This window comes from Schistocerca americana, chromosome X, assembly GCF_021461395.2.
Source record: "Schistocerca americana isolate TAMUIC-IGC-003095 chromosome X, iqSchAmer2.1, whole genome shotgun sequence".
Lineage (NCBI taxonomy): Eukaryota > Metazoa > Arthropoda > Insecta > Orthoptera > Acrididae > Schistocerca > Schistocerca americana.
The window spans coordinates 509,633,177-509,655,461 of record NC_060130.1 but is presented as its reverse complement, the minus strand read 5'-3'; positions in this window follow the sequence as shown (position 1 = coordinate 509,655,461).

The following is a 22,285-nucleotide window of genomic DNA, read 5'->3' as shown; positions in this document are numbered from 1 at the left end:
GAATCCAACCAATATATGATACCCTCCATCTGGAGAAGACGTTCAGCCACAGACAGGCTCAATGAAAAAGACTGCCAAAATATTAAATCTCTTGGATGAAGCCCTTTCTCTGCACACACATTCACACAAGCACAGTTCACAGAAACATGGCCACTGTCTCAGGGCGCCATAGGCCAACTGCCAGTTGGGCTTCAGCACCCTGAGACAACGGCCATATATCTGTGAGTTGTGCTTGTGTGAAAGTGCAGGAAAAGGACTTTGTACAGACCTTTTAATATTTTGTTAGCATTGTTCATTGTGCCTGTCTCTGACTCACTGCCTCCACTATACGGTGAGTAGCGATTTCTTCCTTCCATATTCTTGTTATTCTGCCATGCAGTTTTCATCATTAAGAAGATGGTACCACAAGACAGAATAAAGGCAAAGGCGGAAAGTAATTGATACTTTGTGTTTTACGGCCAGTGATGATATAGGTTCTTCTCAAGCTGAAGGTAGCAGCTATCAGTTTCTTCATAAGGTGGTGAATGTGGCATTTTCACCAATGGAATGTCATTCTTCTTTGATATAATGTTAATTATTTCATTCGACTGTTCACATTTCCTTTTTACATCTACGAGTATTATCATCACAATCACAGAAAATCCATATAAACAATTCCCTTGTAAATAATGGAGTAAAGGAGACCACTCACAAACACACACACACACCCACACCCACACACACACACACACACACACACACACACACACACACACACACACACACGTACACACCTGTGTCCCTACATTTTCTTGGCTGCAGACACAGCTGGCGGAATGAAACCACACCAGTGTGTGAGTGTTTTGTATGTATATTTGTACTCCAGCTTGACAAAAGAGTTATTCCAAAAGGAAGCAAGTTACATTTCTCTCTAATATGTGACTGTCGATGACTCAACACTTATGCTGTTTTGTGAGTGGTCTCCTTTACTCCTAAAGCATGAACAAAGGATTCATTCATGTGGATTTCCTGTAATTCTGACATGTTTTAAAACATGTAATACTACGATTGGGACTCTTCACTGCAATAATTAATCTTATATCAAAGAAGATGGTTGCTATTGCCAACATAAGAGTTTTTTCTGAAAGTATGCCACATACAGTCATTAATTGGATTTTCTGTAATGTTGCTAGCTTGATTCTGCATGCCAGTACTAGTCAAAACAACAACTTAATTATACTCTAATATTTTATTGCTCCTGACCTTTGCAAAAGCCGGTAAAATCACTGGTAATGAGACAGTAGACGTATAGATGTCTACATGACTGGCTTCTGTTAGTCTAGAAAGTAATTGTAGCAATGAATGTTTTATGACTGGAAGCAGAATATATCTTAAAAACATATCAGAATACAGCATTAATATATGGTGTGTAGATCTTCATAAGCCTAAGTGATATTTTGCGATACGCAATTGAGTTTTGACTCCTCATTGATTTTATAACTGATTCAGTTATCTTCTTTATATTTGCTTTTACAAATTAAATTTTAATTTTGTTTTATGGTTGTTGACAGGAAAATTTTATGACATGATTTGCAGATGTGTAGTGGATGTTTCATATTTTTTATCTCAACTTTTGTATCAGTAACTCCTTATGGTAGTAATATGTAATTTATACACTTATTGATGTGATAACTGTTTCTCATGCTTCTTCTCAGGAACTATACACTTATACCTTGTTACCTGCTGCAACCATGGCAGGTACAGAAACCCTCTACTGTTCATAGTAAGGTAGGGATTTCAAAGTTCCCTGTTTGCAGTATTCTCTGCAATTAATTCCATCAATTGAACAATAGTTATTGGTTATGGAATCATGATCTCTCACTTCCTTCATCAGCATATTTCAATTGCATTATTTATCCAAACACATTCCTTACTTCTTCTCTTGTTCTGTTGGTCGTGATTCTGTGGTAGATAGATGTCAGAGAAAGTAATGAACGATAGTTCAATAAGCGTTATATTATCATTCATGACCTGTGTATTATATACTTCTTGCCAAAGTTGACTTTTGATGTAATGCTGGCACAATGTTGTTCGATAAGAGAGTGAAAGCTTTTGATGAAAACTTTTAACACAGAGTGTCAATGGCTTTGCCACAGTGATGACACTGGTTCCTATCTGATTGCAGCAGTTGAAAGTTCTGCCATGTTTGGCTAATTTTTGGATGGGTGACAGTCTGGGTCTACCGAGTGCTGTTTGCAAGCATGGTGCACTGAGCCCTTGTGAGGCCAGTTGAGGAGCTATCTGACAGAAACAGCAGTTCAGGTCATGAAAACTGACATCAGTTGGGAGATCAGTTTGCCAACACATGCCCCTCGACATATGGATCCACCTGAGGATGACATGATGGTCAGTCAGTACAATTTGTCCTTCCGAGGCCGGTTGGGACAATGTTTAATACAAATGATTATCAGGAAACAGATACTCTTTCACTATTATGATGGAGGATCATTGAAAGTAATTAATTTATGCTTTCTTGCCACTAAACCCCATGGGCCACATTTTTGGCAACACAACTTGTATAACTTAGTATATTGTAAACAACTGTGTGACTTCAAAGGAAGACTTAATTTAGATTAATTTACATCTTACAAACACTGAACAGACAACTTCACATAGCTTATTAGTTGGAAAATTTTTCAGTACCATTTAGACAGCTTGGAACTGTTAACAGTTGGCAGTTAACTGAAATCATAACACACAGGAATACTTTGGGCAAAGTGTCTGTGTTATTCCCACACAGGTATAGACATGTTAATTACACCTAAGATTCATTTTGCTGACAGACATTTGTTTGTACTACGACAAATAATTGTAACATCCTTTTTATGATAATGGAAAACATACTGCTTCACATCCTATCCTCAAACTGGGTATATGAAAGTCACTAAACCAGTAAAGGTTACAGATAACTACCAGTATTTGTGGAAAATACTACTAGTATTTATGGAAATTAATCTTAAAAATTTATACATTTATTTTGTAGGGCAGCTAACTGCAAAATATATCCCAGAAGAACATTTCCAGTATTAATTATATATTCATAAACATATCTGTTTCTGCTTGTGCATACACACTATGATTTGTAGCTGCTCATGCATGCACCCTATGATTTTTAAACTGGAAACCATATGGGCCTCTGAATAGTGTTGAACTACTGAAACAGTTCGGGAAACATGTGTAAATGTTGTAGTTACAGTATTTACAAAAATCTTTTGGAAAGAAATAATTTTATAACCTTCCCAATAATTGGTAAACTGCTCCACCATGAGAATCTGATTTGGAAGGAAATATTTTTACAACTATGCCTATTCATGGTAAAGTGTTTCACCTTGACAATCAGATTTTCAGGGCAACTAAACCTTCTTCATAGTATAATGATCCAAAACAAATACCTTTAAATGAGGCAAATTCTCCAACATTGTAACTGGATATTTCAGAACATAATTTAACATACCCGCAATAATAATAAACAAAAATACATGTTTGTAAAACACACTACATTTTATATGCTACTGTTGTTATTGTTGGGACATGGTTTGAAAAGAAAGGCATGACACATAATTACCAAACAATTTTATTCATATTCCATCATTTTTCTGGAGTGCATCTAGGATTTTATGTACAGATATTTTGGCTGACAACTGTTGTGTATACCTTTATATGCAACAGTAAGGAGAGGTGGGCTATAGAGTGGTGCAGCAACCATCATCATAGGAAAGCTGGACAGAAGCAGATATTATTAGTGAACAAGCTAACACAACAAACAGAAGATTTACATAACTTGTATTTCTCAAAACATATGAAGACCCAGAAGAAGACAGTGCAGCAACGAATGGAGTCCAGCTGCAACATCTGCATTGCATCCCATTGCAAAGTGCATAAGAGTACAAGTAGCTCTGAGTGCTGCCAATGGACATCCTATATTGCAGTGGCAGAGGGTGCTTGAGTTACTGAGCCACTAGAGGCATGGCTCAGGGGCATGCTCCATTGGGTCCACCAGATCCCACACAATTGCCATCAGCGTTTCATGAAAACTTGCAATTCCATGGCTATGATGACTGTTGGTTGGTATCAATAAGTTATACCACAAAAACCTTTCAGCCATTCTTAAGATGAGTCACTTGCAAGATTTTTAACATACTTCACGCTGTAGAGTAAATGTACATGCATAAAAAACAATACTGTTGGTAACAAGAGTCTCAGTCATAAACAAAACTTCACACCTCAAAGATTTAAATAAAGTAAGCAGAGAGTCTGTGAATCCATGGTGCTTAGAAAGAACTTGGTTGATTGTTATGGAACTGGAACAATATTTCCTTTGAGAGGACAGTGTAAAATGTGTTAAAAATCTTGTAGTTGACTCACCCTGAGAATGGTTGGAAGGTTTTTAGCCATAATATCAGTACATGTGTTAATAATATATGGGATGCACTCCCAAAAAAGATGGAATATTTGAGCCACCAGGAAAGCTTCAAGAAACACAGTTTTATTCATAGTTTACTGTACAGAGGATAACACAGAACCAAGAACAATGCACATTGACATCTGTGGATACCAAGGATGTCACATGATGATAAAATTTGAATCTCAAAATGCCCTTTTTATTTTAACAGACAGTTATATATTAAAACTTGAGTCTTAAGTTTCTGGCTGTAGGATTGAAGTCCAAGCCCTTCAACACATTTCTAATGTTTCAGTGTAGGATGAGCCTTTGTTAGTATATCTGCCACCATATCTTCTGTTGGCTGATATTCCAGTTTGAGCAGATATTCTAGTTAAATTTGGTGCATGAAATGATATTTTATACGCATGTGCTTCATCATTCAGTGGAAAACTAGTGATTGTCACTAGAAATGGGGCTGTATGAGAGAATTCCTAAACTGAGGAGAATCACTGCCTTTGCTGCTTTGGTGAGGCTCATGTACTCAGCTTCAGATGATGAAACATTGCTTCTTTGAACACTATTAGAATGCTGATCCAAATGAGGTGAAGTAGCAACTTACATATGAGTTCCCATCAGCATCAGAACTTCCCCAACTGGCATCTGTGAAACCAAAGATTCTTTTCTTATCCTCAGCAAAGGTAGGGTTCTTGCCTATGGTTTCTTTAAGGTGTATAAGAACCCACTTATCCAGTTGCTTGTGAACAAAATTAGGGCTTCTGCTGTACTGGCTTGGGTTACTGACTGCATATATCAAGTTGAGATTCACAAGTCAAATCTGACTGACAGAACATTGTGTGTATACTAAATAATTCAATTCCTGCAACTGGAAATTACATTTCGTCAAAGCCAACAATCCTCTTGCTTTTTCCCTCAGCAAAGATCCATCACTTCTGTATTTATTCCACAAAAAACTCAGTCATTTGTTGCTCTGTCTGCAGTGAACACGGTGTCATTTCTCTCTAGTGACCACATTTCATCTTATGAGGGACATTTAAAAAGTAATGCAACATTTTTTTGGAAAGCATATTAATTTTATTCAGTATTCCAGTACACCATATTCTTCTGCACTCTTGTGGTTACAAAACCCTATTTTTCAGCATAGTATCTGTTCAGTATGACAGCCTTACACAACATACTGGAAGGGCCAGTGTGCCTGCATTATACCACTCTACTGGTTGTCATGGGAGCCAACGTCTTGCAGCATCAGTAACCTCCACATCAGCCATGTACTGCTTCCCACAGAGTCTATCCTTCATTGGGTGAAATATATGCAAGTCAGAAGGGATGAGTTCTGGGCTGTAGGGTAGATAAGGATGAACAGTGTAATGAAGTTTCATCAGCTCCTCTCGGGTGCACAGACAGGACTGAGTCTTTGCGTTGTCATGAAGAGGGAGAAGTTATTTTGAATTTTTGTGGCAATTAACATGCTGAAGACATCTCTTGAATTTCCTAGGGGTAACACAATGCAATACTGAGCTGATGGTGGCCCCATGAGGAAGGACTTCAAAGAGAATAATCCCTTCAGAGTCATGGATTGCTGTTTTGTTTCTGGTTAGAAGTGATGAACCCATGCTTTATTGCCTTTGATATTGTTTGACAAAAAATTGTTGTAATCAGCCTTGAAATGCACAAGCAACTACGTACAGATGATCCTTTGTTGGTCTTTATGGTGTTCTGGTAGGTGGTGAGGAACACAGTGGGGACACACCTCTGAGAACCCCAAATGGTGGATGAATGTGTCAGCACTACCAACAGAGATGTCGTGTTGCAGCAAGGTGTTTTATTGTGATCCATCAGTCATCTCAAATGAGGGTGTCCGCATTTTCTAACATTGCTGGAGTCACAGCTGTGTGTAGACATCCAGTACGCAGGATATCGGAAGGTTTGCGAGACTGTGTTGCAAAGATGACAAACACCTTACCCAACAACTCACAATGTTTTTGTTCACTGCCAGGCCATCATAGGCATTCTGCTAGCCCCTATGAATATACCTGATGCTTTAGCCAAGAAACTCAGTGACAGCTCTCTACTTGGATTGCACTTCCATTACAGACACCATTTTGAAGGCTATGTATAGTGCCTCCATCTATTGAATCTTCATAAAACCATAGGAGATGAAGTGGGTATATTCCAAAATGTATTACAACGCATTCTGCATTTATCCAGCCAAAATTGGGAAGAAAAAAAATGTGTTGTGTTACTTTTTGAACACCAGTTGTATCTAACCTCAAACCACTCTTGATGAAATGGACAACTTAATGCGTCATTGACATTGACCTCTGTTGTATTTCCATTGAAGTTAATATCGTGATGTAAAACATCTGATGAGCCTATATCTGGCAATAACTGTAGTGCAGATATGACATTTGAAGAATTAATGTGTTTATCACATGATAAGTCATCATCAGGGATGAATTTTAGGCCTATAGTAATTGTAAGGCCATCATATTCAAATTTGTGGAACAGTTCATCATCTGATGGTCTCTGATTCAATTTTTGTATCACCATTGAAATATCCTCCAACTGAATTCATGTTGATGCCTTCTACTGGGCTATGACTTGGTTCATTTTAATGGAGATTCACATATTATGGTTCCTTGGCACCCACACATAATAGGTTTTTGTACAGTCAGTATTGCCGGCAAATATGTCTTCTTTGCCTTTATGATCAAACTTTGCTTTGTTCAGCAATTTATCCATGATGACAAACTTTTGACCAGACGTAGAATGATACATTGGGTTTTCTCTTCAACCGCTTCTCATATGGCATTCTATCAGACAACCCTTTAGTTAAGCAACAGTTTCAGATGTAGTTAACTGTGGTACTGACTTCAGCCCAAAATGATGGTCGTAGTACTGACTTGAGCAGATATAAAAAGCCACTTCAACTGCAGAATGGTTCTTTTGTTTGGTGACAATTCTGAAATGGTGTGTATGAAACTGTTGGGCACCACTATATTCTTGCTGTGCTGAGATTAGAGTCCTTCATTCATTGCAGTGCTACCAGTATCTGACTGAAAGGGGTTAGTTTTATGATCAGTCTGACTTTTCCACTAGATTTTTGAATTTAACAAATTTGTAAACAACATTTACATTATGTCTAAGGAAATAGATTTGACATCATCTGCTGTGGTCATCTATAAAGGTATGAAAATTGTTTGAGATATTTCTCTCATTGGTCCGTGGATATCAGAGGGGATTAACTCCAGAAGTTTATTTGATTTCTGTTCTTGTTAGTGAATGGAATCAATGTGATTTTTCCTTTAAGGTACTTACTGCATCAATTTGGATCAACATCACTGAATTTCAGACCTATAACATACACATATTTGAGCATTTTCATCGTGTCTCGTGAGTTTAAGTGGCCTAATCCAGCATTTTAGATTTGCAAGTCTCTTTTATAACATTCCACTCACTAATGACAGTCACTTTTCAACACTTTTCCTGTAAATAAAACAAATCACTTTATCTGTTTGCAGTAACTCGGGCTTTACTGTTAGTGGCTGATATAACTGTGGGAGCTTTCTCAGATGCCACTGTGTGGTTGTTGTCCACAACCTTTGCCATTGAAATAAGATTGTTTCTGAGTTTTGAAACATATAAAGTATTTTTAAGCATTATGGGATTCATGTCAATGGCTGCAGTTGCAATGTATACATAACCTTTAACCATAACTTGTATGGTGCTCTTGTCTGCAGGCATTAAAATCTCTAGCATTTCTGTCATGTTTGCTGTATTATGTAGTTTCTTTCCTTCATTGATTGTCTGCCTATATTTACTCTCGGCTTTATCATCATACAATTCCTATACAATTCAGAATTACTTTTTTGTACAGATCAGAATACAGCAAACTTTTTTTTAGGTACTACTAATAGTCATTGTGCATTTCTTGAGGGGGTTGCTGCTTTCAAACATGTTTAAAAATGTGGAGAAAAACTCACTGAAAACAATATCAGAGAAACAATGTTGAAGCCTACTGAAAAGGGAGTCCCATTTGTAACAATTGAGGACATGTTTAGACCTACCCATGTTATCTTTGCTAATCAGTCTATTAGTCACAGTTTTAGATTTTGGTTTGGAACAGTCTGAAGTTACATACTAAGACTGGCAAATACTGCATCATAATCTGATAAAGGGAAACTAATTACTTCAAGGGACATACAAGTTCTCTTAATATTTGCAAATATATTATCAAGACAGGCAGAGACTCTCATGGGTTTATAGTCAGCATAGAAGAGGTAAATTGTCAAAGCAAGTTTTTTAGTTCAGTCGCAGTTGTTTTGTCCTGTAATACATCAAAACATGAACTGACATCCCCACCAATGACAGTATTGTACTTTTCCCATTTTGGTATAGCACCGATGTGCATTAAGAAACCATCAAGCTTCTCAAGATAGGCATGGGGATCACCACCAGGTGGCCTGTACACTGCTATTACAGCTACTACAAGTAGCTTAAGTTTCTCAGATACTAGACCTGGTATTTCAAAATGCATTTCAACACTAAGTGTGTTGAGATCTAACATACCACAATTTGGTGCAAGAGATGTTTTTACATATATTGCTACCCCCATGCAAGAGATGTCCATTGTTGTAGCAACTAAGTAATGTGTAGTCATTCAGTACTTTGTATCCAAGCTCTTCTTCATTACGCCAATGTTCATGTAAACATAAAAGGTCCAAGATGTTTTCATTTGAAGATTCATTAACTATTCCACCATATCCTGAATGTTTAGGAAGCCTACTTCAAACTCTGCTTTTGGCATTACTTTTTTGCGTGTTACTTAGTTGATGGAGCTAATGTTACCATGTAAAAATTTTGTAAATTTCTGGTAAGATCTTATAGGATCAAACTGCTTAGGTCATCGGTCCCTGAGCTTACACACTACTTAAACTAACTTATGCTATGGACAACACACACACACCCATGCCCAAGGGAGGACTCAAACCTCCAACCACCAGGGTGGGGGGGAGTTGACTAGATTATGTCCTCTTATGGTATTTGAATATCTAATCTGGTCTAATGCTACAAGTTTTTGTCATCACATTTGAAACATAACCCAAACAGAGTGCTGATCTTTCTTCCTTCCTAAGCTTATCCAACACTACTCTGAGAATTGTGTCACTTAGAACATGTTTACCTAGTTTGCTGAGATACTGTCCATACTTGGTATGCCGTTCTCTGCTGTAACTACTGGTGTTAACTAGGGAAACATTCTTAAAGTGCTTGCAGATCACTTTGTACTCCCTGCTGGTTTGCTCTACTTCCTTATTCACACAAGACCATGTCAATGAGGCACAATGATGACAATCACATTGATGTGGCTTAATATTTCAAAAGTCTTCTTCATTGTCATTTGCACTGGCAGCTACCACTATGAAGGCTTTGTCCATGAGGGCTGTAGTGTCTTCCTCAGTATACGTTGAAACATCTCATAAAGCAGCCCATGGCTTCATGATTCCTTCTATTTCAAACTTATCCATCACAGAAGGCCTACTTTCCATTAACATAACTGATAATCCTCACACATAACTGTCTGTGTAAATCTTGATTTTATGTTTCTTCTTATATATAAATTTGCTATTTACTAAGTTTTGAGTCTCTTGTACTGCCTTGTCAGATGAGCATTCTGATGCAATTTCTATATCATCTGTATTTTGCAATGAATTATGTTTATTATTAAAAGGTAGAACAAAATTCTGCCAATATTTATTGTTGATGAGTTCATAAGAGCTCCTCTTCAATTTCACAGCTTTTCATACTGTGCAAGACCTGTAATTGTGAGCCATTAAAGTCCTAACTCATTTTTTGGCAATCCTTCTGGTTTAGAAATATAGAGACATATCTGATGATCACTCTCTTACTTGAGTCTTCTGTTTTCATCACTCAGTATTTTTAAGTCCTTGTGTAGCTCAGCAGTAACTGATAATAAAAAATTATTATGTTCATCAGATACTGTGTCAAGTTTTACAATGTTACCTATCACATCAGGAGATCATAGACAAATCCACTTTTCACTTGCAGCAGGTAGGTCATTTTCAGTTACATTTGCACAAGCAAAGTGATTCCAGTGATTGCACAAATCACAGAAGTTACCATTTCTTATATTTCTGTTACATTTTACACAAATAATATTACAGATCAGCCTATTTATTATGGGGGTTGAATCACTACCTACTACTTTGACTGGTGCCATCTGAATATGTGCAATAACACACTGCCAGTGTTTTGGTCAGAGTGACAGGGTGGCCCCCTTGGTTTCAAAGCATAGTACAGCTGGGATCTTAATGATTTCCCTGACCTAAAATACACATGCCTTATTTCATCATAATACGTTCGATTCCAAATATAAGCCTGAGCAATTTGATGCTCTTTTCCTAACATTCAAATGTTAATAATAAAAACAAATTCACTCGGATGCCTAATAGGTCACCGCTATTTCATGACTGTAGTACCCTCTCTTAACATTTTTGATCTCCAGGTCCTACGGGGATTACTGATCCTTGTTGTATGGCCAGTGTCCCATGTCAGTTCATAATTTTTTTTTTATCACCCTGTACTTCTCAAGCAGTTATTGGCTTCTGCCTGCTCCTGCTCTCAAGTCTCTCTTCAGGAAAGTGTTCCACATCCATGGTTATGTGCTGCATACAGTATGGTTCCTCATGGTGCTACTATGTCTGATATACTAAAATTGTCTAGACATGGTTTTTGCATTATGTGAACTTCTCTAGACACATACATTCGTTTTATTAAGAATGTCATTTTCAGTAAGTGAGTCAACCAAATAGATGGTTCCTATGGGCTCTTCAGTTTTGACAGTCCACCAGAAAACTCATACAATGCCACCTTTTAGGGTTGCAGGGATGCTTGCCCTTAACACTGAGATTTGTGGTGTATCAATATTTTGACAAACGGTGCCCTTCCCCAGATTTCCTTATGTCTGGGAGGTGCTGTCACCACCAAAATGGTGGATTGCTCAACAGAATGAGACATTAAGCTACCAGTAGTAATCAATCACGTCACGGAACCAGTACAGGAAATCAGGATAGTACGAAGACAAAATCAGGCCTTTTTTTCTTATAACCTCCAACCTGAATTGTATTATGTATGTGCAAACTGCTACTGTGGGTTTTGCTATTTTGACACCCAGGACACAAATATGTAAATGGGGTAGTTTCAGTGGCTGCTTGTTGCCAGAGGGAAGAAAACTTAAACTTATATATGTGCCCATATCCACCAAAATCCAGCCCAGTTTCCCTTACATATCTCTCTTCACAATCACAATTGTCAGCTAATCTCAACATCGGTAAGTGAAGGGCATTTACTGATTTTACTGGGGCAAGGTCGAGTGGCTATACCTTCTTTTGCCATTTCTGTGATGGAAGCGACCATTCCCTCTGTAATTGGGAGAACCATGGTTGCCATGAGTTTGTTTATTTTGGGATCATGAGTGATGCTTTTGTAGATGCCAAAACTCTGGTAATTATGACAGTAAGATAACAAGTGTTTGTTGGCTTATGAGTAGCTCACTTACATCCTTTGTAAACTGAGTCACTGGTAAACTTTTTTTTTGGGGGGGGGGGGGGGGATACCTCATTCTACAGCACAGAGGAGGCAACAAATTGCCCTGCTACTTCACACAACATGCCAAGTAAGTTTCCTCATGGAGCAACATTGGGGAAGCCACTTTCACCTGACAACTTCGTTGTGTATTTATACCATCAATAAAAATATCAATTGAATGTTCTTCTGCTTCCTCTAGGAGCACTTGATTTTGGGTCAGAATCCTCCGCAACGTGTAGGTTTCACAGGAGACAGCCCTGATTCAGTTGGCAAACTGTTCAGTATCTTCCCCTGACCTTTGCCTGAAGGTAGAAAGTTGCTTATGGAAACAACTGATGCCATTATTATTTAATACTTCTCTGATAGGTCCTGTGCTTGGATCTCAAATCTGTCATCTTTATTTAATATCTTAACTGGCTAAACATAGGTGTGCACATTTTTGGACAATTTTTGCTTTACCACAAAAAGCAGAAAACTCTCTGGCCATGAGCAAATGCAATCTACATCACAGATATTGTGCAAAAATGTATCAACAGTCCCTGTGGATTTTCCTGAGAATGAAGAAACAAAATTAACGGCTTGGAAACTGTTTGCAGTAACTGACTAGCTTTGCTTCTTGCTGCTGTACTACGAGATCTGAAATTCATTCCTGCAGGAAGCTCAGCTAATCATAGCCACTCATCTCATTGCCGTGCATCTTGCTCCCTCTGCTTTTGGCCAGAAACTCTACTTACATCCATCTCAGTCATACTAAAATTACAGAAGAGATAACCCACCTGCATCTCATGGCCTGGGTCTAATATTGGGATTTTTAAGGCCTATTCAGTCACCAAGAGCAGTTTGAACACTAACATTTACCCTTGGCATAGCTGCCCATCATCACACTGGCTAATCTGCTCCTCTAGCTCCATATTTTTAGTTATTAATATGTAAACATTGGAAACTGAGCCTTCTTTTATTTAAGCTAACTTGCATATTTTGACTGTTTGAAATTTAAGAGGTAATTGGATGGTCATGACAGCATGGTGGGCAAACTTACTCAAAAGGTACACATGTCAGTTTAAGAAAGTTGTCAACTGTATGTTTGCTGAAACATGCACTATTTATTATTCCCATAATCTTAATCAGAACTCTCATCAAAATAGTGTCATTAATATGAAGAGATTAAATGAAGTTCACATTGATTTGATAGAAGGCAACTATTTCCTCTTTAATCACAAGCAGTGAGTCTAATCGCATTCGCCTTGCATCCTCATTCATGCACTTAACTCTTTTGATTCAAATTCTCCGTTGTTGGTAAATTCCTTACAGTCATCCATAGCTTAAAAACACCACGTGCCTGTCTGAAAAATATAAGTTCCACACCTTAATGCCTTTTATCCCTGAACATGTACCGTGCACACACTCACAACCGTCTCATTAAGAACTGTCAGGTCGGGCTGACTCACATATGCATCAATGCAAATGACGGTCACCATGCAGCACCCTTATAATACAAAGAGATTTCCCATCAGAAACACTAACTCACTACATGAAAGATGTATAAGAGTAGGTTTGACCTGTTTGGATGGGACTGATACTAGTAACCTTAAATCCATCATTAAATGTTTCCAAAATCCATAAGAAATAAAGATTTTTCTGAAATATAATAAAAGTTCCCACATTTAACGATAAGAGTAAAAACAAAACAAACAAAAAATTGCCAGAAATGTAACGAAAAGACCCCAGAAATATAAATCTAATCATAGGTTGCAATAGCTCCCTCATTTTTCACATTATTCATCTTGAATGTCAATATCTTAAAACAGTACACAAACTGAACCCATCCATACTTACCAATTTGTAATCCTTACAGAGTTTGTTTATAGAAGACACAGACTGCTTATGAAAAGGTATGATATCTTACAGTCATATTTAGTTTCAGTCCATTTCATAACCTCTTGGAATATTCATTTCAAAGCAGCAAGAAAATAGTACATTAAACACATATATCAAAATTCAGAAACAGACAACAGTTGAATTAGCAAAGCTATCAAAAGGTTCACATTAATCTTGAAGTATTTTCAATCATGTACAAAGTACTTTAATCTGTTGCTTTCTAAGCAGCCTTCCTTGCTGTAACAGTTTTTCTGAGAAATCAGTACTGCTTGGAGGAATTACAAGAAAGAAAAACTAAGGACTTCATACATTCTACATCTGCAACTACATCCATACTCCGCAAGCCACCTGACGGTGTGTGGCGGAGGGTACTTTGAGTACCTCTATCGGTTCTCCCTTCTATTCCATTCTCGTATTGTTCGTGGAAAGAAGGATTGTCGGTATGCCTCTGTGTAGGCTCTAATCTCTCTGATTTTATCCTCATGGTCTCTTCGTGAGATATACGTAGGAGGGAGCAATATACTACTTGACTCTTCAGTGAAGGTATGTTCTCGAAACTTTGACAAAAGCCCGTAGCGAGCTACTGAGCGTCTCTCCTGCAGAGTCTTCCACTGGAGTTTATCTATCATCTAAGTAACGCTTTCGCGATTACTAAATGATCCTGTAACGAACCGCCCTGCTCTCCGTTGGATCTTCTCTATATCTTCTATCAACCCTATCTGGTACGGATCCCACACTGCTGAGCAGTATTCAAGCAGTGGGCGAACAAGCGTACTGTAACCTACTTCCTTTGTTTTCGGATTGCATTTCCTTATGATTCTTCCAATGAATCTCAGTCTGGCATCTGCTTTACCGACGATCAACATTATATGATCATTCCATTTTAAATCACTCCTAATTCGTACTCCCAGATAATTTATGGTATTAACTGCTTCCAGTTGCTGACCTGCTATTTTGTAGCTAAATGATAAAGGATCTATCTTTCTGTGTATTCGCAGCACATTACACTTGTGTACATTGAGATTCAATTGCCATTACCTGCACCATGCGTCAATTCGCTGCAGATCCTCCTGCATTTCAGTACAATTTTCCATTGTTACAACCTCTCGATACACCACAGCATCATCCGCAAAAAGCCTCAGTGAACTTCCGATGTCATCCACAAGGTCATTTATGTATATTGTGAATAGCAACGGTCCTATGACACTCCCCTGCGGCACACCTGAAATCACTCTTACTTCAGAAGACTTCTCTCCATTGAGAATGACATGCTGCGTCCTGTTATCTAGGAACTCCTCAATCCAATCACACAATTGGTCTGATAGTCCATATGCTCTTACTTTGTTCATTAAACGACTGTGGGGAACTGTATCGAACGCCTTGCGGAAGTCAAGAAACACGGCATCTACTTGTGAACCCGTATCTATGGCCCTCTGAGTCTCGTGGACGAATAGTGCGAGCTGGGTTTCACATGACCGTCTTTTTCGAAACCCATGCTGATTCCTACAGAGTAGATTTCTAGTCTCCAGAAAATTCATTATACTCGAACATAATACGTGTTCCAAAATTCTACAACTGATCAACGTTAGAGATATAGGCCTATAGTTCTGCACATCTGCTCGACGTCCCTTCTTGAAAACGGGGATGACCTGTGCCCTTTTTCAATCCTTTGGAACGCTACGCTCTTCTAGAGACCTACGGTACACCGCTGCAAGAAGGGGGGCAAGTTCCTTTGCGTACTATGTGTAAAATTGAACTGGTATCTCATCAGGTCCAGAGGCCTTTCTCTTTCGAGGGATTTTAATTGTTTCTCTATCCCTCTGTCATCTATTTCGATATCTACCATTTTGTCATCTGTGTGACAATCTAGAGAAGGAACTACAGTGCAATCTTCCTCTGTGAAACAACTTTGGAAAAAGACATTTAGTATTTCGGCCTTTAGTCTGTCATCCTCTGTTTCAGTACCATTTTGGTCACAGAGTGTCTGGACATTTTGTTTTGATCCACCTACCGCTTTGACATAAGACCATTCATTAGCACATCTTTTCACTGAAAACTTCATGCATTGGGAGACACTATGGATTGGCATGACGCTCTTCAACAAACAACCACTTCACTATTTGTGATTTGCCAGTTAGTCTCCCTCACCTGTGACTTGGTATGGCACCACACTGGGTAATTGCAGCAGTGAAGCAGCACACTGCTCCAATTTCCTGTTGAAGGTCATTGGCCGTGCACCACTTTGAAGTGGCCACTCAGTGGCCTGAAGTCTCCCTCTTCCACTGTTATCCTCTGGGGATGCCCAAAGCCCTGAATACTGTCATAGACAATTAACCCACTCTCCTTGTCTGTTTCTGCTGCCACTGTTGTGTGCTTCACCATCTCCCCTTTGTCTCACACCATGTAACAAAAGCAATATGCTAGGCACCATCATCATTTATGTCCAGCCTTACATGTTGTAGATTGCTGTTGTCAGTTTTACAACTTGAATGCTTAGTAACACTGTCACAGACTAACCAGATTTTATTTGCAGATCATGATAATGTTGTACTAACTAAACAGATAGGCATAGTTTTGAAAACAGTCACTAATTATATGTCAATTAGTTTAATCACTAAAACATTACTAAACTATGAAAGGACTTACCACAGTCCAAAATCTGTGAGAGATAACCACTCAGAGAAAAGAAGTTGATGTGAGACTATTAAACTCTTTGGAATAAAACTTTGTAATGACATCATTTACACAGCACTGAGTGCTCAACTATTGAAATGTTAAAAATTCATAATCCTTTCCACTTCCATTCATCCGTGATACAGGCACGGGGTTTTATAAACTACACAAGCATGTATAACGGAGCCATTTTGCACAGCTGCAAATATCACTGAAACTATTGATGAAGGGTAAAATTGTTATTCACTTTTGAAACTTACATCCTCTCGTAGTTAACACCTTACACCTAGCAGTGCCATCAATGAAATTTGTTTCATCAAAATGAGTATAGTACTCCAGCTAGTTCCTTTACATCTCAATATAATAAGTAATAATTATGCCAGGTAACATTGCTACTGTTGCTTGCTGTATCTTTTGCCATTATCTTGAGGCTACCTCATTCTTATGGCATTATAAAAACTGTTAACAAAATCTCATTTTGTGGGATTTATCTTTATATTTTGTATTGATTTTATTTGGGCAATCCTAAAATACCATTACTTAAAGTTGTAATTGAGTTTATAGGATTACCCCAATCACCAATGTTTTGGGGTTAATTTAAAAAAAGTTTGCTGACAGAATGGTTAGTCCACATTTGATTTGATACAAACAGTGTTCTTCCTGAGTCTGTAGGGAACGCTAGAATGCATTCCATGTTTTTAGCATTTTTTCTTACACTGACACCATTCAAATTGATTACAGCTTCTTTACGCTTTCGTGAATCATGATTTGAGCGACCTCCGCTAACTGCCCTTTACTTATTTTACATGATAAAAGGAATGCCCCTAACAAACACGATCTACTAATTTACTACATATAAATACATGTAATAAAGATAATTTATTATTCCTCTATGAACAAATACATAATTACAGGCAAATTGTGTAGTGCCTACAAAATCTGGCAATCACTTCTTTTCATCCCACGAATTCGAAGTACATTCCCTACATTTTCAGCTGCCCAAACTACAAGTTAGGTTATAGTATACTCGAACCTGGGCTTTAGGCTAGTGAAATGGAATTGAAATGTGTTACACATGTGCTTAAATTAAAACAATGTGATCTAGATTGATACTTACTGATTGAGTCCATTGTAACCAAATTCAGCACTGGTTGTTTGCCACAGGACAAACAAAACATAAACTGAAACTGTATTGATAATTTTTCCTGCTAGATTAATTTACTACTAACCTAGAGAAATTAGTTTTTGAATAATATTCTCATATGACTTCTTACATGGGAGCACAGAATGTTGACACCATTGTTTCTGTTTGCACAGTTTCACAGTACTTCCCTGATATGATAGCACCTTGTAAGAAACATGATAACAGCTTCTTCACAGAAGTCGTATTCTACTGCTGTAACAAATTCACCACTATTTTGTAGGAAGAATGATGTATGATTTCCTTTTAAATCAAACAGAAAGAGTATTAGTCCATTCTGAGATGATTCTGAGCTGGATGGAATGCTGATAGGTTTGCTACAACATACTAGACATGCATAGTTTTTATCTTTATTTCAAATGAACGTTATTAATGATTGCCTAATGTAGGCCAAGTACAATTAAGACTCACATTATTTTTACATATAAACTGAAAAGTTACTTTACTTATTGATTATATAGACATTTGGACCATGCAGCCCCTTTGTTGTTCCTGAGCATCTGGTGATGTTAAATATGTTACTTCTTATCCTTCCCTACATATTACATTGCATAAAACACTTGGTAACAGTAACAGATCAGTAAAGTAATACATTTAGTGTGCCCTCAGACCTATACATTAATATTCCTTGATCATGTTGTACATCTCCCCTTCTTGCTTGTTTGTCTCCCCTTCTTGCTTGTTTGGTTATGAGAGCATTTTTAAGACAGTGAAGTGTTTCTCATATCAACAACTCTCTCAGTTTTGTAGGTACGTCATGCCACATGAATTTTGTAAAGCAGTGCTAAATGTTGGTTTTATGTCTGTCACAGTTCTAGAAATGTGCTTGATACAGATGCACATGCTAGATGTACCACTTAGTGTAGAGATATTGTGGAATGTGAACTTGCCACTATTTGGCAGGAAGAATGATTTATCATTTCCTTTTAAATCAAACAGAAAGAGTATTAGTCCATTCTGAGATGACTTTAAGCTGGTTTTATTGCCAATAGGTTTGCTACAACATACTAGACATGCTAATGTGTCATGTTTTTGGTATTTCCATGCTTTTGTCCAGCCTTATATGTTGTAGATTCCTGTTGTCAGTTTTAAGACTTAGATGCTTAGTAACACTGTCAGAGACTAACCTCATTTTATTTGCAGATCATGATAATGTTGTGCTAACTAAAGAGATGCGTATAGTTTTGAAAACAATCACTAATTATATGTTAATTATTTTAGTCACTAAAAAATTACTAAACTATGAGCGGACTTAACCACATTTCAAAATCTGTGAGAGATAACCATCCAGAGAAAAGAATTTGACGTGACAATATTAAACGCTTTGCTATACAACTTTGTAATGACGTCATTTACACACCACTGAGTGCACTTAAAAATTCACAATAATTTCCACTTCCATCCATCCGTGACACAGGCACTGGTTTTTATAAATTACACAGGCGTGTATAATGGAGCCATTTTGTGCAGCTGCAAATATCACTGAAGCTGCTGATGAAGGGTAAATTCATTGTTCTTTCTTGAAACTTACTTCCTCTCATAGTTAACACCTTTCACCTACCAGTGTCATCAATGAAATTTGTTTCATCAAAATGAGTATAGTACTCCAGCTAGTTCCTTTTACATCTCAATATAGTAAATAATAATTATGTCAGGCGATATTGCTACTGTTGCTTGCTGTATCTTTTGCCATTATCTTGTGGCTACCTCATTCTTATGGCATTATAAAAACTGTTAACAAAATCTCATTTTTGTGGGATGTATCTTTATATTTTGTATTTTGATTTTATTTGGGAAATCCTAAACTAACATTGCTTAAAGTTATATTTGAGTTTATAGGATTACCCCACTCACGAGGATTTTGGGTTCAATTTAAAAAAAGGTTGCTGATAGAACAGTTAGTCCACATTTGATTTGATACAACCAGTGTTCTTTCTGAGTCTGTAGGGAATGCTAGCATGCATTCCATGTTTATAGCATTTTTTTCTTTCTTGATTACAGCTTCTTTACGCTTTTCTGAATCATGATTTGAGCGACCTCTGCAAACTGCCCTTTACTTCTTTTACATGATAAAAGGAATGCCCATAACAAACACGATCTATTAATTTACTACATATAAATACATGTAATAAATATTTGATAATTTATTATTCCTCTATGACCAAATACATAATTACTGGCAAATTGTGTAGTGCCTAGAAACTCTGGCAATCACTGCCTTTTCATCCCACGAATTCGAAGTACATATCCCTACATTTTCGGCTGCCAAAACTACAATTTAGGTTATAGTATACTTGAAACTGATCCTCAGGTTAGTGGAATGGAATTGCAAATGTGTTACACATCTGTTTAAATTAAAACCATGTGATCTAGATTGATACTTACTGATAGAGTCCATTGTAACCAAATTCAGCACTGGTTGTTTGCCACAGGATAAACAAAACATAAACTGAAACTGTATTGATAATTTTTACTGCTAAATTAGTTTACTACTAACCTAGAGAAATTAAATTTTGAATAATATTCTCATATGGCTTCTTACATGGGAGTGTAGAATGTTGACCCCATTGTTTCTGTTTACACAGTTTCACAGTACTTCCCTGATATGATTGCACATTGTAAGAAACATGATAACAGCTTCTTCACAGAAGTCGCATTCCGCTGCTGTAACAAATTCATTTACTTCATTTCTTTTGCCAGTTCTTATCTTTATTTCAGATGAACATGATTAATGATTGCCTAATGTAGGCGAGATAAAATTTAGACTCACATTATTTTTACACATAAACTGCAAGTTACTTCACTTATTGATTATATAGACCTTTGAACCATGCAGCGCCTTTGTTGTTCCTGAGCATCTGGTGATGTTAAATATGTTACTTCTCATCCTTCCCTACATAATACATTGTACAAAACATTCGGTAACAATAACAGATCTGTAAAGTTGTACAATTGGTGTGCCTTCAGCCCTATGCATTAATATTTCTTGATCATGTTGTACATATCTCCTTTTTGATTGTTTGGTTATGAGAGCAGTTCTAAGATGGTGATGAGTTTTTCATATTAACAACTCTCTCATTTTTGTAAGAACATTATGTCACATGAAGGTTCTCATGCAGTGCTAAACATTGGGTTTAAGTCTGTCACAGTTATAGAAATGTGCTTGATACAGACACAAATGGGTGATGCACCACTTAGGGCAGAAATACTATGGGACGTGACCTTTCCATTATTTTGGAGGAAAAATGATATATGATTTCCTTTTAAACCAAACAAAATCAGTATTAGTCCATTCCGAGATGACTTGAAGCTGGTTTGAATGCCACAATGTATTACCATGCTAATTAGTTGTCTGTTTGGTATTTCCATGTTTTTGGCAAGCCTTATATGTTGTAGATTGCTGTTGTCTGTCTTACGACTTGGATGCTTAGCAGCGTTGTCAGAGACTACCCTCAGTTTATTTGCAGATAATGATAATGTTGTGCTAACTAAAGAGATGCGTATAGTTTTGAAAACATTCACTAATTATATGTTAGGTATTTTACTCACTGAAACATTACTAAACTGTGAAAGGACTTACTAAAGTTCAAATGTTGTATGAGATAATTACCCAGAGAAAAGAAGTTGATGTTACACTATTAAACTCTTTGGAATAAAACTTTGTTATGACGTCATTTAGGCAGCACTTAGTGCACAACTATTGAAATGTTAAAAATTCATAACCCTTTCCACTTCCATCCATCTGTGATACAGGCACTGGGTTTATAAATTACACAAGGATGTATTATGGTGCCATTTATTGCAGCTGCAAATATGACTGAAACTGATGATGACGTAAAAGTCATTATTCTTTCTTGAAACTTACATCCTCTCGTAGTTAAAACCCTTCACCAACCAGTGTCATTAGTGAGTTTTGTTTCATCAAAATGGACTATATTTGAGTATAGCACTGTAGTTAGTTCCTTTTCCAGCGCAATACAATAAGCAATAATTATGCCAGGTGACATTGCTAGTGTTGCTTGCTGTACGTTTTGCGGTATTATTGAGGCTACCTCATTCTTATGACATTATAAAAACTGTAAACTGAATTTATAAACTGTAGAGTGCAGCAAACAGTCGTCCTTTTTTGATTTTATTATGCAAATCCAGATTTCAGTTAGGAGCTAGCCATTCTCAATGCACTATTTTTTTATGTCAATGCATGTAAGGTACTTTTTTTTTCTTATTTTTTTTTTTTTTTTTTGTGGGGGGCCGTCAGAAACAGTTCTTTCAATATTTAAAGAACAGTGACTGATGCCCAAACATCAGGGAGTTACACGCATTGAGAATAAAATATAGAGAATTGAGAATGGCTAGCTACTAAGCAAAATCTGGATTTGCATAATAAAATTTTTATGTTCTGATATTTGCAGCTGTCAGAATACAGAATGACTTGAACGAGATTTTCCTTAATTGTAATGGATAGAATGCCCACGATGGATGAGGCA